Here is a 13,501-nt window from a genome sequence, read left to right as displayed (position 1 = left end):
TTTGGAAAGCCTAAGGATAACCTTTGGATTAAACAGGAACTTATGTAATAACATAAGATCTGAGGTATATGTGTGTGAGGTGGGTGGTCAGAAGGATTGGGATAGTCATAGGGGCTGGACTTCTGATTCCATTGATCAAGGGCTGTCCTAAATAAAGAAACCTTATCAACTAATGAAGTTTAGACCTTGGGTGTAATTTTCAGGGTCAAAGATTTGCCTAGAGCACTGAGAGATTAAAGTGACTTGCCCAGGTTCACTCACAGTACCAGTCAGCAGCAGAATAGGAACCCAGGTCTTCCTGGTTCCAAAGCCTTCTATCTATCTATCTGTCTATCTATCTGTCCATTTATCTATCTATCTACTATTTCCTATTGCCAGGAAGCAAACTTTGTGTGTGTGGGGGGGGGGGGGGAGTGTAGATAGTTGTATTTTCTGTTAGCTATTTCTGAGTGTAGAAAACACAGTGAACTAGGTGTCATGAAATGTGACATCTAATTTCAGTTTTGCTGTACTAAACTAACTGTGAAGTGATTTCACCCTTTGGGTGTTTTTCTTGTGTAAAATGAGGAGATTCAACTAGATGGCATTTAAGACCCCTTCCAGATTTAATATTCTCTGATTCATTGACTCCTAAGAGCCCTTTGTACCTTTCAAATCTCATCTCTATTTTTTCCACCTCTGTCCCTCACTCAACCGCTTTCCAAAGTAGATGGAGGTAGCCAAGGTTGGGTGCTGCTTTCTCCCTGATGCTCCCCCTCCCCCACCTCCCTCTCCTAGATTGAGGAGAGATTAGCAGCTGGTGAATGAAGTGGGTCAAAAAGATCATGCTCTGAAGGGAAAATTGTCAAGTTAGTTTCATGGGAAAAGTCAGAGGACAGTGATATATAGTGAAAATACAGAAACACCAGTTGGTCTGTGATGAGAAAGGCAAAAGAGATAAAAATTGAAGTGATTTGCAAAATATAATTGGATTAAAACTTGGACTTATATGGCAATTTTTTTAAGAGTAAACCTTTTTTTTTTTTACACAAACACAACATAGTTTATATATGTGTCTCTGCGTACATACTAAATGAAAGTGTAACTATTTCTGAAATACATAGGGCCAACTATTTTCACCACTTCATAGACTGAGAATTTGAATTGCATAGAAGTTGATTTATTTGCTTCAATTAGCCAGTGGTGGAATTAATTCCCCCTGTTCCTTTTGATACTGCCACACCTCATCTTTGTCTCAATCTTTCTGGTACTTCCCCACACCACCTCCAAAAGTGCTGTGTGGCATGTTCTTCAAATTAATTTTGTTTTGACAGTTTTGTGACATCCCATGAGATAATTGGAAACCTCCTGAGGTGTAAGTAAATCAGGGTTGGGAATCACTTAATAGCCAGGCTACGGTGATATCTGTTCTATAAAGCTCTCCTTCAGTCACTGAAGCAGACCACCTAGTAAGGCAGAGCCCCCAAACAAGCATGTCCATATACTTCGGTTCTTCAAAGTTCCAACCCAATCTTCAAGGGCTGGCAGAAGACTGACGGGTTGGCTTAAAAATGAACACTCCTTGTGCATTCCCCTGACCAACTGACTTTCAGCTACAGCGCAGTATCAGATTTAACAGCCAGGTAAGAACCCGAGAAAAGATCTTTGGTCAGAGAGCCCTGTCTCCGTTTTTGGCCCTAAATGACAGGCATTCAGGAAGGAATCCAAGACTCAGAAAGCCAAATTCACCTACTCCTTTACCTTCCTAAACGGAACACAGGATTTCTTGTGGCCTAATTTATAACTGGAGATTGGAAAGAATAATCTCTTCCTCTAATCCTTATTTGTACTGTCCTTGCTAAAATGAAATGTAATAACAGATATTTCTGTACCTCCCCACATACGAGCCATGTGATTTAGTGTACCTTCGACTTTCTTTGACTACATTTTACTACATCAGGTCCTGAAACTATCTCACACACTTTGGTCATTTTAAAGATTAATGCCTGCAAGGAGCTTATTGAACCTTGGATAGAAGTCCCATGGCCACATAAAACATGAATATAACAGACGTAAATACAATAGTGTAATCCCATTTAAACACAATCCTTGCCAGAGTCACACACACACTCGCACACCTCTTTTACAGTTGCCGCTGATGAACAATGAAAAAGAAAGCTCCCGTTTAAATGTTTGCCTAGAGCAACTATTCATTATTACTCAAGTGTGCATGATATGTTTTTCACACGTGTAGACAGAATCTACATCCGTGAAGAGGCAGAAGTGTTAAGTTGCAACAAATCGCATCCAGAAGTGGGTGGGGGGGTGAGGGGTGGGCTGGGGTGGGGCGGGAGGCTCTGGGTGACTGGGTGTAAATGCAGATTTATTTTCATCATATAAATATACGTTAAAAAAAAAATCCCTGCTCGGGGAGAGAAGCAAATCCGGAGGCAGCCGCTAGAGTTCTCCTTCTCCCCACGCGGCGGCGGCTCCTCCTAGCACCCTCGGAAATCAACCCTGTTTACCCCGAGAAACCTGACCTGTGGACACGGGGGGAGGGGGGATCAGACACAATAAAACTCCAAGGGGGGGGGGGCGAGGGAGAAAGAGAGAGCGAGGGAGAGAGGGAGCGGAGAGCGGGGAGGAGGGAGGGAAGGAAGGAGGGAGGGAGGAGGAGGGGAGGGAAGGAAAACACACACGCACACGCAGACACACACACACACACGCACGCACACAAAACCAACATGTGAAGGGGGAGGCAGCAGCGGCCTGGGGAAGGGATTGAAAAGTTTCCCCCGGCAGCCAGGCAGGCCGGCGGGCGCGCCTCCCAACTTCTCGCCCCCGCCGCTGCCGCCGCCGCCGCCCCCCTCCCTCCCTCCCTCCTCGCTCCCCGCGCCCTCCTCGCTAGCTCGCTCCCTCCCACCCTCCCCGGCTCGGGAGCCAGCCCGCCGCCCGCCCGCGCGCCGCCGCCGCCGCCGCAGCACCAGGTGAGGAGCGGAGCGACGCTGTAAGTGGGGAAGAGGCGGGCGGGCGGACTGAGGGGGAGGCTGGTGCTGGGGCGGCCGGGCCGAGGGGGCCCCGCCGGGCGGACTGTGCCCCAGCCGCCCTGGGGCGGCCCCCGCGCGCGCCCTCCCCGCCGCCCTTTCCTTCTCGTCCTCCATTGTCGCGGCTCCTTTCCCGCCCCCCCCACCCCCCCGCCTCGGGTCTCTCGCCTCCTCTCTCCCGGGGCGGGTTGTGTGATGGAGAATTATCAACATGGCGCCTTCCAAACTCGCGAGCCCGGAGCCCGCGGGCCCCGCCGGGAGGGGAGGGGAGGAGAAGGGAGGGCGGCGGCCGCGGGGACCTGCCCCCCCCCGGGCAGGCCGCCCCCCGTCCTCGCCCCGGGGCGCCCCCCGCTCCTTCCCGCCCTTCCCTGCCGCGCCGTCCCCAGAGCTGGGGCAGAAGAGGAAGGAAGGAGGGCGATGGGCGGGAGAGAGTGTGTGTGAGTGTGTATGTGTGTATGTCTGTGTGTGTATGAGTGAGTGTGGGTGCGCGGGGCGGGGGGCCCTGGAGGAGCCCGAGGCGGCGGTGGCGAAGGCTGCGAGAAGCCGGAGCATAATGGTGGGGACAAGCAGCCCGCTCTGGGGGGCGGGGGTCCTCCGCAAGAATTCCCGGCGGGGAAGGGAGTCCCTGTATTGTTGTGCTCTTGACCCCCACCTCCAGCACCGCGATCCGCCCCCCTCCCGCTCGGTCCCGGGCGCCCCGGCCGAAGTTGGCCGCTGGAGCCGCGTGGGGCAGCGCGGGGTGCTCCCCGGCTGGAGAGGTGGAAGGCGGGGGCGGCCGTGGGCGGTGCGTCTTCGCGTCGTGGCTTCTGCACCGGTGTCTTTTTTTTTTTTTTGAGGGGTGAGAGAGTGACCCCCTCCGCATCCCCTCCCCCTCCCCGTGGTGGCTTTCATAGGACGGTGGGAAAAGCTTCCCTTGGAAGAACCGCGCCGAGGCCTGGTCGGCAGCGGGAAAGCCGGGGCGTCGCTTGGAGGCCGAGGGCCGGCCGCGCTCTTTCGGGCTGCCCGGACCCTGCCCTGGGAGCATCCCCCCTCCCCACCCCCGGGAACATGTATCTGTATGTGTGGCGAGGGCCGGGAGGTGGGGAAAAGGGGAGGGGAGGAGGGCGGCGGAGCGCGGCCGCCCGGCCTGCCTGCGCGGCTCGTTGTTGGGCGAGTAATGGCAGCTGCCGCCGGGCCCGTGAAGGACGCGGGTGCTAGCGGGGCCTTTTGCCCCAGGGAGCCGCTGGCCCCGGCGGCGTCCTCCTCCCTCAACAGGTCCCCGCGCCGCTCACGCCTTTCAATACAAATAATAAAAAGTTCCTCCCTTTGCCTCGCCCACCTTCTCGTGCCCCGCAATCGCCACAAGCCAGTGTTTGTCTACTCCTTTGGGGAGCACTTTGAGAAAAACGATGTTTGTGGTTTTTTAGAGGGAAGCCCCTCGTCCGTCTCTAGACTCCCCAGTGTCCTAATGGACTCTGAATGGAGGGGGGCGCTATTCGGAGGAAGAGGCTGTGGTCAGTTGGCTCTTGCTGCCCCCGACCTCTTCGAGGAGGTCCTTCCTCACTCCGGGCTTCTGAAGCCTTTTGAATTGTGTGTACTTTGATTGTTTGACCTGAATTTTGTCCTTTAGACCGAACCTCTGGCTGCTAAGGATCTCTGTGTGACACTAGAGGTAGAACACAAGAACTTTGGGATAGTCTGATTGAAAAGCAAGTGAAAGCCCACCTTGTAAACATGGAACTGATCATTTGTAAGATGCTGTTGCATTCCCACGAAGGAAAATTATGAAGCAGGTGGAGTTAGGAGAGAAAAGGGTGTTATTGGTTTACACTTTTAGAGTTCTTGGAGTGTTTTAGTCTCTCAGGCATTTAACACGAGGGAGCTGGCACCACATCACTTCAGTAAACAATTTTATTATCTTTTTTTGTCCTAAAATAAGTTTTTAAGGAAGAAAACTTAATAGTCTTCCCCTTCCATATCAAATTGGCTTTGTGAGTTTTAATTCAGACCTTGTTAAAAGTAACAAAACAGATTTTACCAGACTTAGGGAAGGTAAGATCATCTTAGGGGTAGCAATCTTAGGATACAATTACATTTACTTGTAAGATATTGGAGAAATAGCTCTTGGGTGTTTTCAAAGTTGTCTTTTCATACATATCTTTCCTAGACAAGTACCCATTTGTAGTTTTGGTTTCAGAATAAAAACCATTAGAACATAAAAGCTGAGTTACTAAGTATATCCAATACCCTTGCAAGAATATTCTGCTGTATGTTACCTGACCAATTCTGGTACAGTGGTCTGCTGCTTGTCTTACAATCATTGTTAACTGTCATTCTTTTTTGGTGGACTAAATTAGGAATTCAAAGGTCAGAAAAGATAATGTAGTTTATAGTAATTTCCCAGATAAATTTGAGATGAGTTCATCCAAACTATAATGGTGAACAGCTGTTGGTAATTTTTCTTTTATTAAAATACTTTAGCTATGGTTTTAACAAAGTGTTTTAGCTTAATGAGGTACTTTTCACAAGCACAGATAATATCTCTACGTGGCTCACCCTTTAAGCATTCTAGTCCTGAGAGTGGTGACCTTGAACAAGTCACTTATATCTGTGGACGTCAATTTCTTCATTTATAAAATAAAGGGATTGGTTTAGATGGCCTCTGTGGTCTCTTCCTTTCTATAGATCTGTGATACTTTTTTTTGGGTCTCTCTCGCCAGTGTAACCACACAAAGTATACCATGTATACTTCTCAAAACTCTTTTGAGTGTTGATGCCCTCTATGCCTAAGCCTTTTATACTTGGTAGCTTTCCTGTATCTCTAGTTGGATACAATGACTCTAATGAGACTGTTGTACACAAGTATTCTAAGTATTTTAACCAGACTTTGACTACAGCCTTAACTACCTGGTGTCAGATTATCATTTTGCTCCATATCCCTACAACTCACATCCACTTGAAAAACTTTGTAATTAAGCAGTTATATGAAAGAAATTAAAGGAAGAAGTTGAGAGCAAAAATTTGCCATGTTATTTTTTTTATAGAATGTTTTAAAGTTTATCCTGTTCTGCCTGAAAACTCTTAGTATTTAATTGGATTTAACAGTGATCTTTTTGCTATGTGAGTGGTTCTGTCACATGGATAGCACTTTTTCATCATTAGGCACTTTTTAAGGAAACATTTCTCATTCTAGGTATACTTTTAACATAGGTTAATATATGATTTATCTTGACCTGATTATTTTCTTGGTGGTTGTTTTGCAGTATAAATCTCATTTCAGAGCCCTTTAAAAAGGGATTCTGAACTCTTCTCATTTATTTGGACTTTTTTGTTGTTTAGTAAAACTTCTCTTGGTTGGAAGAAGATTGATATTCTCTCATCCTTTGTCTTGAATCTTTTTTTCCAACCAAGCTTATGTTTTGCCAGCTTGAAAAAGAAGGTATTCATGCACACAACATTCACCAGTGTCATTTTTTCCCCCTAAGTTACTTTGATAGATCTGTGATTTCCTCTATGTGGGCACTCCTTCACATACAGTTTGCCCCCTGGCAATAGTGGCTCTGGCAGTAAAGCAAGATTACATCTTACTTTCCCAGATAACAGTTGCAATGCCCGCTCTCCTGAACGAACAGAATGTACTGAAAGAACAAATGGGAGTATATAGCTAAGGTTATCTTTGTCAATAGAGGGAGGTATGGTGGGACTATAAAAGAAAACCACAGATTAATCTGAACCTTCACGTTAGCCACCAATTTGTTTATGTTCAATTTAGGGTCTTTTTTGTCTTTTTTAAAAAAATATAGACCAAATTTATGCCTTTGATCGATGAGGTAGGAAGTATAGAAATGAAAAAGAGTAATACTATTATATTACATGTGTTATAGTCATTATTGAATTGACAGTCAGTTCTTGGCTAACAATTTAAATAACTGATTATTTTTTTAAAAACCTTAGGGAGCCAATAATGTATTCCTTTGTTAATGGAATCAGTATTGACTGTAGAGTCAGTACTAGTCTTGGACTTGGGCTCTGGTTCTGGTTCTAAGTCTACTCTTAATAGGTGGGGAGACTTTAGACAAGTCATTTTTAACTTGTGAGCCTCAGTTTCCTTATCTGTAAAATATCTGTAAAAAACTGCCTAGATCACAGGATTATTGTTAGGATCAAGCAATAATTATGTAAAAGTTTTAAGGTTTGCAAAGTGCTATATGAATGGTTTGGGTTTTTTTTATTATTTTATTCTCACAATAACCCTGAAAGAGACTATTGTTATCTCCATTTTACTGATGAGAAAACTTTCAGGGGTTAAGTGACTTGCCTAGGGACATACAGCTAGTTAGTGTCTGGGGCTAGATTTGAACTCCAGTCTTCTTGACTCCAAGTCCATTATTCTATCTAGACACTGTATCATTTAAGTAAGATAAAATATGTAAAACACTCTGCAAATACCTTAAAATACTGTGTAAATATAAGCTGTAATTGATACTCCTATAGCTATCTTCCTAACTGGAAGAAGAAAAGCTATTATAAGGTAACTCTATATTACATTCTTAATTACAGGCCATAAGTCACTTTTAGCTATAAGTGGATATAGGCAGTTATCTAGGGATGTAAGTAAATAAGGGTTTTTGTTTTTTTGTTGTTTTGTAATCTGCAAGATTGATTTTCTTTGTAAATGATTACAAGGATCTTTTAATAATTAGTTCTCAGTAGCAATCCTCTCTGAAAGCTGTGCACTACTTAAAGGTGTTGGCTTTCTCTTAATACACAAGCCTTATTCTTCATTCACTCAGTAGTGTTGACTATCTTCACCACAAAACCTTTAGCTACAGCTTTTAATAAGTAGCATAATTGACTGAACTGTTTTTTTCTGCCCATCCTTTTTGGAAATGTTCACCAGATCTGATTTTAGAAACCCTTGTTTGATACTTCATGTATCAGAAGGAGTATTGTGGAATTCCAAAATAAAAGTGAAAAGTATCAATTAAAATATAATGCCTTATGCCACTTGGAATAAGGGGGTTGCTGGGTGATTGTGAAAAGAAGAACCTGTCCCATTGGTTTTAAAATATTGTCTGGTGACTGGGTGGGCTACCAAGTTGTTCTCTAGAAGAGGTTATTAGTCTTTTATAGTATGGGATCTTCTCTGGTTTTGTTTCAGTCACAAATTAATTATTATTCAGTTAACAAAGTAGATGCTGTATTTTAAAGATTGCATCAAAATCAACACCAATTCTGGAGTTTTTTTTTTTTCCTCATTGGGAAAGAGAAATATGGTGTGGTTTCAGTGTTTCGTTGAATTTTTGTCCTGAGGATAGATACCGCTGACCAAAAAAGTATGCATATTGATCCTGAGATGAATAGTAGAGTGGTCAAAATGGAAGAAGCATGTGGGAGAAAAGAAATAACCAAAGGAATATACAAACAGGATAATCATACTGATTAAAACTTAAGTGTATTATATAGAAACTGTGATTGCTATTTTAATGAGAGAAATTTTGCCAGTGCACTGTATTTTTTTTCCATTACATTCTTTAAGTTTAAAGTACAAAGCTATCATAAAATTAGAAAAATTTGTTAGAACTTTGGGGTAAATTTTTGTATTCTGCAGAACTTTGTAGAATAGCATATTTTCCCTGTTCATTTGGATATATGGCTAAATTTCAGTAGCTTAAAAGACATTTTAAAATGTTAAAATATCCTGTCATGAAGTGATCTTAAAAAAAACAATGGAGATGGATGGGAGAAGCTCAAGCTTATTAATAAAACAGATTTGAGTTTTTAATAAGTATTTCAATAAAGTACAAAATATTTCTTTTATGTCATTTTAGACAGCTGAAAAATAATATTTTGTCTGCCTTAACTTTCTGGGAATTATCAATAAATATGTAGCACTTCATGTGTAAATGGCAGAAGAGTGAGAGTAGAAATAATGGAGGCAACATCTAAAATTTTCATGTTGCACCATAAAGTTTTTCTTAAATGACAATGTCCTATAACACTGGAGAAGTACTTTTTAAATGTGTCATAACAAATTGGTGTGGTAAGAGTGTCCTGAATTTATAGTCAGTACAAAGACATGGCTCTGACCTTGGGCAAGTCACTTCATTTCTGTGGGCCTCAGTTTCCTTATTTGAAAAAGTGATAAACTTTGACTAGACAGTACCAATTAAGTATGAATTTTCCATTGATGCTTCTGTTTGCCCCCCAAAGAATAAAGCTTAATAGACTAAATTAGGGACTCTTAACCTTGTTTATGTCATAGTCATCTTTGACAGTCTGGTGACTCCTTCTGAGAAAACTATTTTTAAAATAAAATACATAAGATTACAAAGGAAACCACTTACATGGAAATAGTTATCAGAATTTTTTTTTTTAAAAACTTAAGGCTCTAGGTTAAGAAAGCCTGGAATTAAATATTTATGAGTACTCATATGATGAGATCAAAGAATTTAGAGTTGGAAGGAACCTTGGAGATCATCCAGCACAACCCTCTCATTTTACAGATGAGGAAACTGAGCCCCAGAGAATTTGAGGGATTTGCCTAAATTCCCACAAGTAGCAGGAAATCTATGGAATGGATTTATTCCTAAGAAGTTGTATGTGGATCACATTTTAAATGTTCCAAAGAAGCAAACCCCACGCAAAGAAACTTTTCTGGAGGGTTGGGGTGAAGTTGATGGTGGATGTTTTTATGCAGCAAATCACTAATCTGTTTTATGAATTCACATTTGTATAACATTGAAGCTTTTTAAAGCAAAGCGAATCTTAGTCTGAATAAATGGAAAATGTTTATCTTAAGATAAGTTTTAATTGAGTCAATATTACTATGTAAATCTTAACTTTATTTTTAAATGAGTTCTCACTTAACATTTTTGCATTAATTTTCTTGAAGCAAAGGTTATTTTTTTAAAAAAGCCATACAACAGAAAAATAATTGCTCTCTAAGCCTTAACTTTGATTGTTTCAAATGTGTATTCTAACTAAAGGTCATTAAAAAAAAGAAAACTAGCACAAACAAAAAGCTTTCCTCATAGTGTCCCTTCTTTAACTTCCTAGTTTTCCAGTCATAGCTGCATTAAACTATAGCCACATAAAAACTAAATAATACTTATATCTACAGCTGTGTATTAAACATGTTTACATTATGTATTTTTGGACATTTAATCCAGACATTTAAGTGACAAACCCATTCAAAAAATTTGTTATTTCATTGATTTTAAAGCAAGATTAAATTTTAAATTTTGTTTAAAGAAGGTAAGTTTTTTTATTTAGCTAAAAATATTTTATCATAGTTACATGAATGGAGTAAATAATTAAACATTTTTAGCCAGAATTTTTTTTAAATGGAGTTTACAGTGAAAGCATTTCATATAATCTTAACTCTAGCATTTTAAACTTCATTTTAATTTATTCATCATGGAAAATTGCAAATAATTAATTGCAGGATAATTGAACAGAATAATTTTGTACAATTTGCTTCAGGGTTTGTGTTATTTTAAGTGAATATGAATGTACTTTAGGTCACTTCAAAAGCCTACTTACTGCTTGTAGCAGCTTTCAGGAGGCTGGCTGTTTCATCATAAACTATACTGCCTGTGCCAGCAGACATTTTGAAGATAACATGGCTCAGGGAAGTTAAAAAAGAAAACAACAACCCCGTAATCTTTCTTTTAATACTTATGTTTAAGAGAAAAACAATTTTAAATCTTTTGGAGTTTACTCCAATAAAAATATTCTTGATAAATTTGGGAGGTAGTAAGGGAATAAAGAGGAGTCATTGCCTTTAGTAATACAGTTACTTCAAAAAGTCTCTGCTGGATCATTGCAGTTTGGATTGAAATGGCTGCTCTAGGTGATGAAGCTTCACAATTCTATAATGTTTTTATATTCATTTAAATAAATGAACTAATGCCCCTACATAAAAATATGAAGAAATAAATACATCAGGTGAGTTCTAGCCATATTCCTTAAACTTATTTAAAAAAATTAATTGAGGAAAACCAAGAAATAAAGTGTTACTCTTTAAACTGTCCCTAAATTATTATGTTTAAAACTCACAATACTTTGTTGTCCACAAATTTGTCGTTGTCTCAAAAGTGTCATTTGCAGAATATGTAGTTCCTCTGTTTCTTGTAGAGATTTAATATGAGAGTCTTACCTTTCAAGTAAGAAGCTTCCTTAAGTTGAAGAAATGAACTTAATTTAGCTGGGACTTCAATATCTACCATTTCTGATGGGGGTGTGTGTTACATTTAAGTTGTTTTTCTCTTTTAAATAGTAAAAATGACCAGTATGCCTTTTTTCCCTCCTAACTTCTAGTTAGCATTTCTCAGTATGTTTTCATAAAAGAGATTTTACATCATCTCTCCTGGCAGCATCTTCTTTTATGCTTATTATGTATTCTATATCTCTTGACTTGTGTCCCTCTTCAGTGTTAGTAAATGAAAAACTGAAGCTTATAGAAGTGGAGACATTTCCACGTTGTCTTGAGTTTTTCATTGACCACCAAATAATACTTATTTTACTATTAAATTAAAGAATTAAAATCCTACCGTTTGGTTCTACCCCCTGTGGTAATGAATTAAATCAACAGTCAATCAACAAGCATTTATTAGTCATCTACTCTGTGTCAGGCACCATACTAGGGCCTTAGGATACAAATTAATACAAAGAAGAAATAATCCCTACTCACAAGGAATTTACATTCTAATGAAAAACTTAACCAAAGACTAGTGTCTTTGGTGTATTTGGACAGTATGCCTTTTTATTAAATCTCTGATTTTATAGATTTGAAGATAAACAGGTGACTTTAAGGGACTGACCTCTCATACAATTGACCTTAGTTAAGTTTCTGAATAAACATCCTTCTGAGACATTCTACTCAAAATAATTTGGCATAGTAGGGCAGAAAGCACAAAAATTTAGAATTTGCTTTTAAAGGTTATTAATTCATTTCCCTAAATATTCATTGTCAGTATTTTCAGTTACCAAATGTATTTGAACATGAGTTTCCTAATTGACCTTTTAATATGGATGTATGTTTTAATCTTTTGGGAAGGAATGATCTCTTTAACATTCTTTCAGAATTTGAACTTGAGAATATAGTTTGAATATTCAGTTTTGTTAAGTCAACAGAGTATAATTAGTTGTCCAGTTCCTGAAGTGGAAACAATGAGTTTAATTTAGCATAGAGATAATATTTCAGAGACTACCCAAAGAATTTATATTGGAAATATTGTGGATGACATTGGATATGAAATCTGATCCATTAAGAGAAAATTGTTTTCTTTTTAAAACTTCATCATTATAAAATAATTCACATTTTTAATTGCAACTAATTGCAGTAATGGAAGTATTGATCTTGAGTTAATTATTTAACACTACCTTTCCTATATAAAATTATGGTTAGATCCATTTTCTACAGTTTTCAATGCTATTGGGCAAACCTCTAAGAGATTTTCTTAATTGGAAGGAGAGAACATATAAGAATGAATTGGACCATTAAAAGGAAGGATGTGCCATAAAGAACCCAGGTCAATCATGTAGACTTTGGATGAAATTAAAATAGTAACTAAATACCATATCTTCATGAAAAAATAATTGTTAGTGTGTAACAGCTCCTATAAGGAGTAAAGTGAGATCACAGTTGAGATCAATAATCATATATTGCTTATTTTCTTTACTTTTTTGTGTATTTCTGGCCCTATAATATGACATCTAGCAAGCTGGTAGCTTATAGTTTAAGATCATCAACCTGAAGTAAGAAGACATTATGGTATATTTTACTAGAATATATGTAACTAGCACAAATCTTAAAAGGAAAAATTGTGAATTGGTTAGTGAAAATGTGACTTAAGTGTAATTAGGATGTACCTGGACATTTTCTCTAAAATGTGAAATGTGTTGAAATTCTGTGACTATCTTGACATAAGGAGTAGTAATATCTAGCTCTGATTCTGTGAATAGCTTTAGATTACATTGTAACTTCCTTGTGATTGTTTCACCTAATTAGCAGATTTAAGTGATGTTCTGTGTAATCATTTATACCAAATGCCAGCACCTTCAGATTAAGTTTCCTGAATAGGCAAGCTGTTTATTTTTTACAGTAATTGTCTTCTTTTGAACACTACTTTATCACTTAACTGCAGTTATTAAGACTTCATAATATCTGTTTACTAAGTATTATCTGATAATTTTTAGGAGCCTTAGGAACATAACTAAATCCTATGTGGTTCGCTGGCTGGTGCTACTAAAATCAGACTACCAGTCATTGTGATTTAAAAAATTATCAGGTAAAAAACAGACTTCAGTAAATGTGAGAAATTTAAAAATAAAAATTCTAGAATAAAAAAATATCTGCCAATGTCCAATCATGGTTGTAAAAGGCTTTTTTTTTCTTTTTAAAAGGCTATCAGACACAAAGTTGAAAGGGACTTTGAACTGAAAAAGAACCCTCTGTACATATACCCTTAATTAAATGGCAGCCTGTACTTTAA

General features: G+C 39.6%; 1 protein-coding gene across 2 annotated transcripts in view; it reads left to right on the top strand.

The window, feature by feature from the left end:
• The first annotated feature begins 2,697 nt into the window (after positions 1–2,697).
• Positions 2,698–13,501, top strand: part of ZMYND11 (zinc finger MYND-type containing 11) — a 154,016-nt gene continuing 143,212 nt past the window's right edge. For both annotated transcript variants that reach the window (XR_005010530.1, XM_036762064.1), the window contains exon 1: positions 2,698–2,986. The gene's annotated coding sequence lies outside the window, so the exon portion shown is untranslated. The remainder of the gene's footprint in view (positions 2,987–13,501) is intronic.

Source organism: Trichosurus vulpecula, chromosome 5 (assembly GCF_011100635.1).
Source record: "Trichosurus vulpecula isolate mTriVul1 chromosome 5, mTriVul1.pri, whole genome shotgun sequence".
Lineage (NCBI taxonomy): Eukaryota > Metazoa > Chordata > Mammalia > Diprotodontia > Phalangeridae > Trichosurus > Trichosurus vulpecula.
Note: the sequence above shows the minus strand (reverse complement) of the source record. Positions and strands in the feature narration are given on the sequence as shown.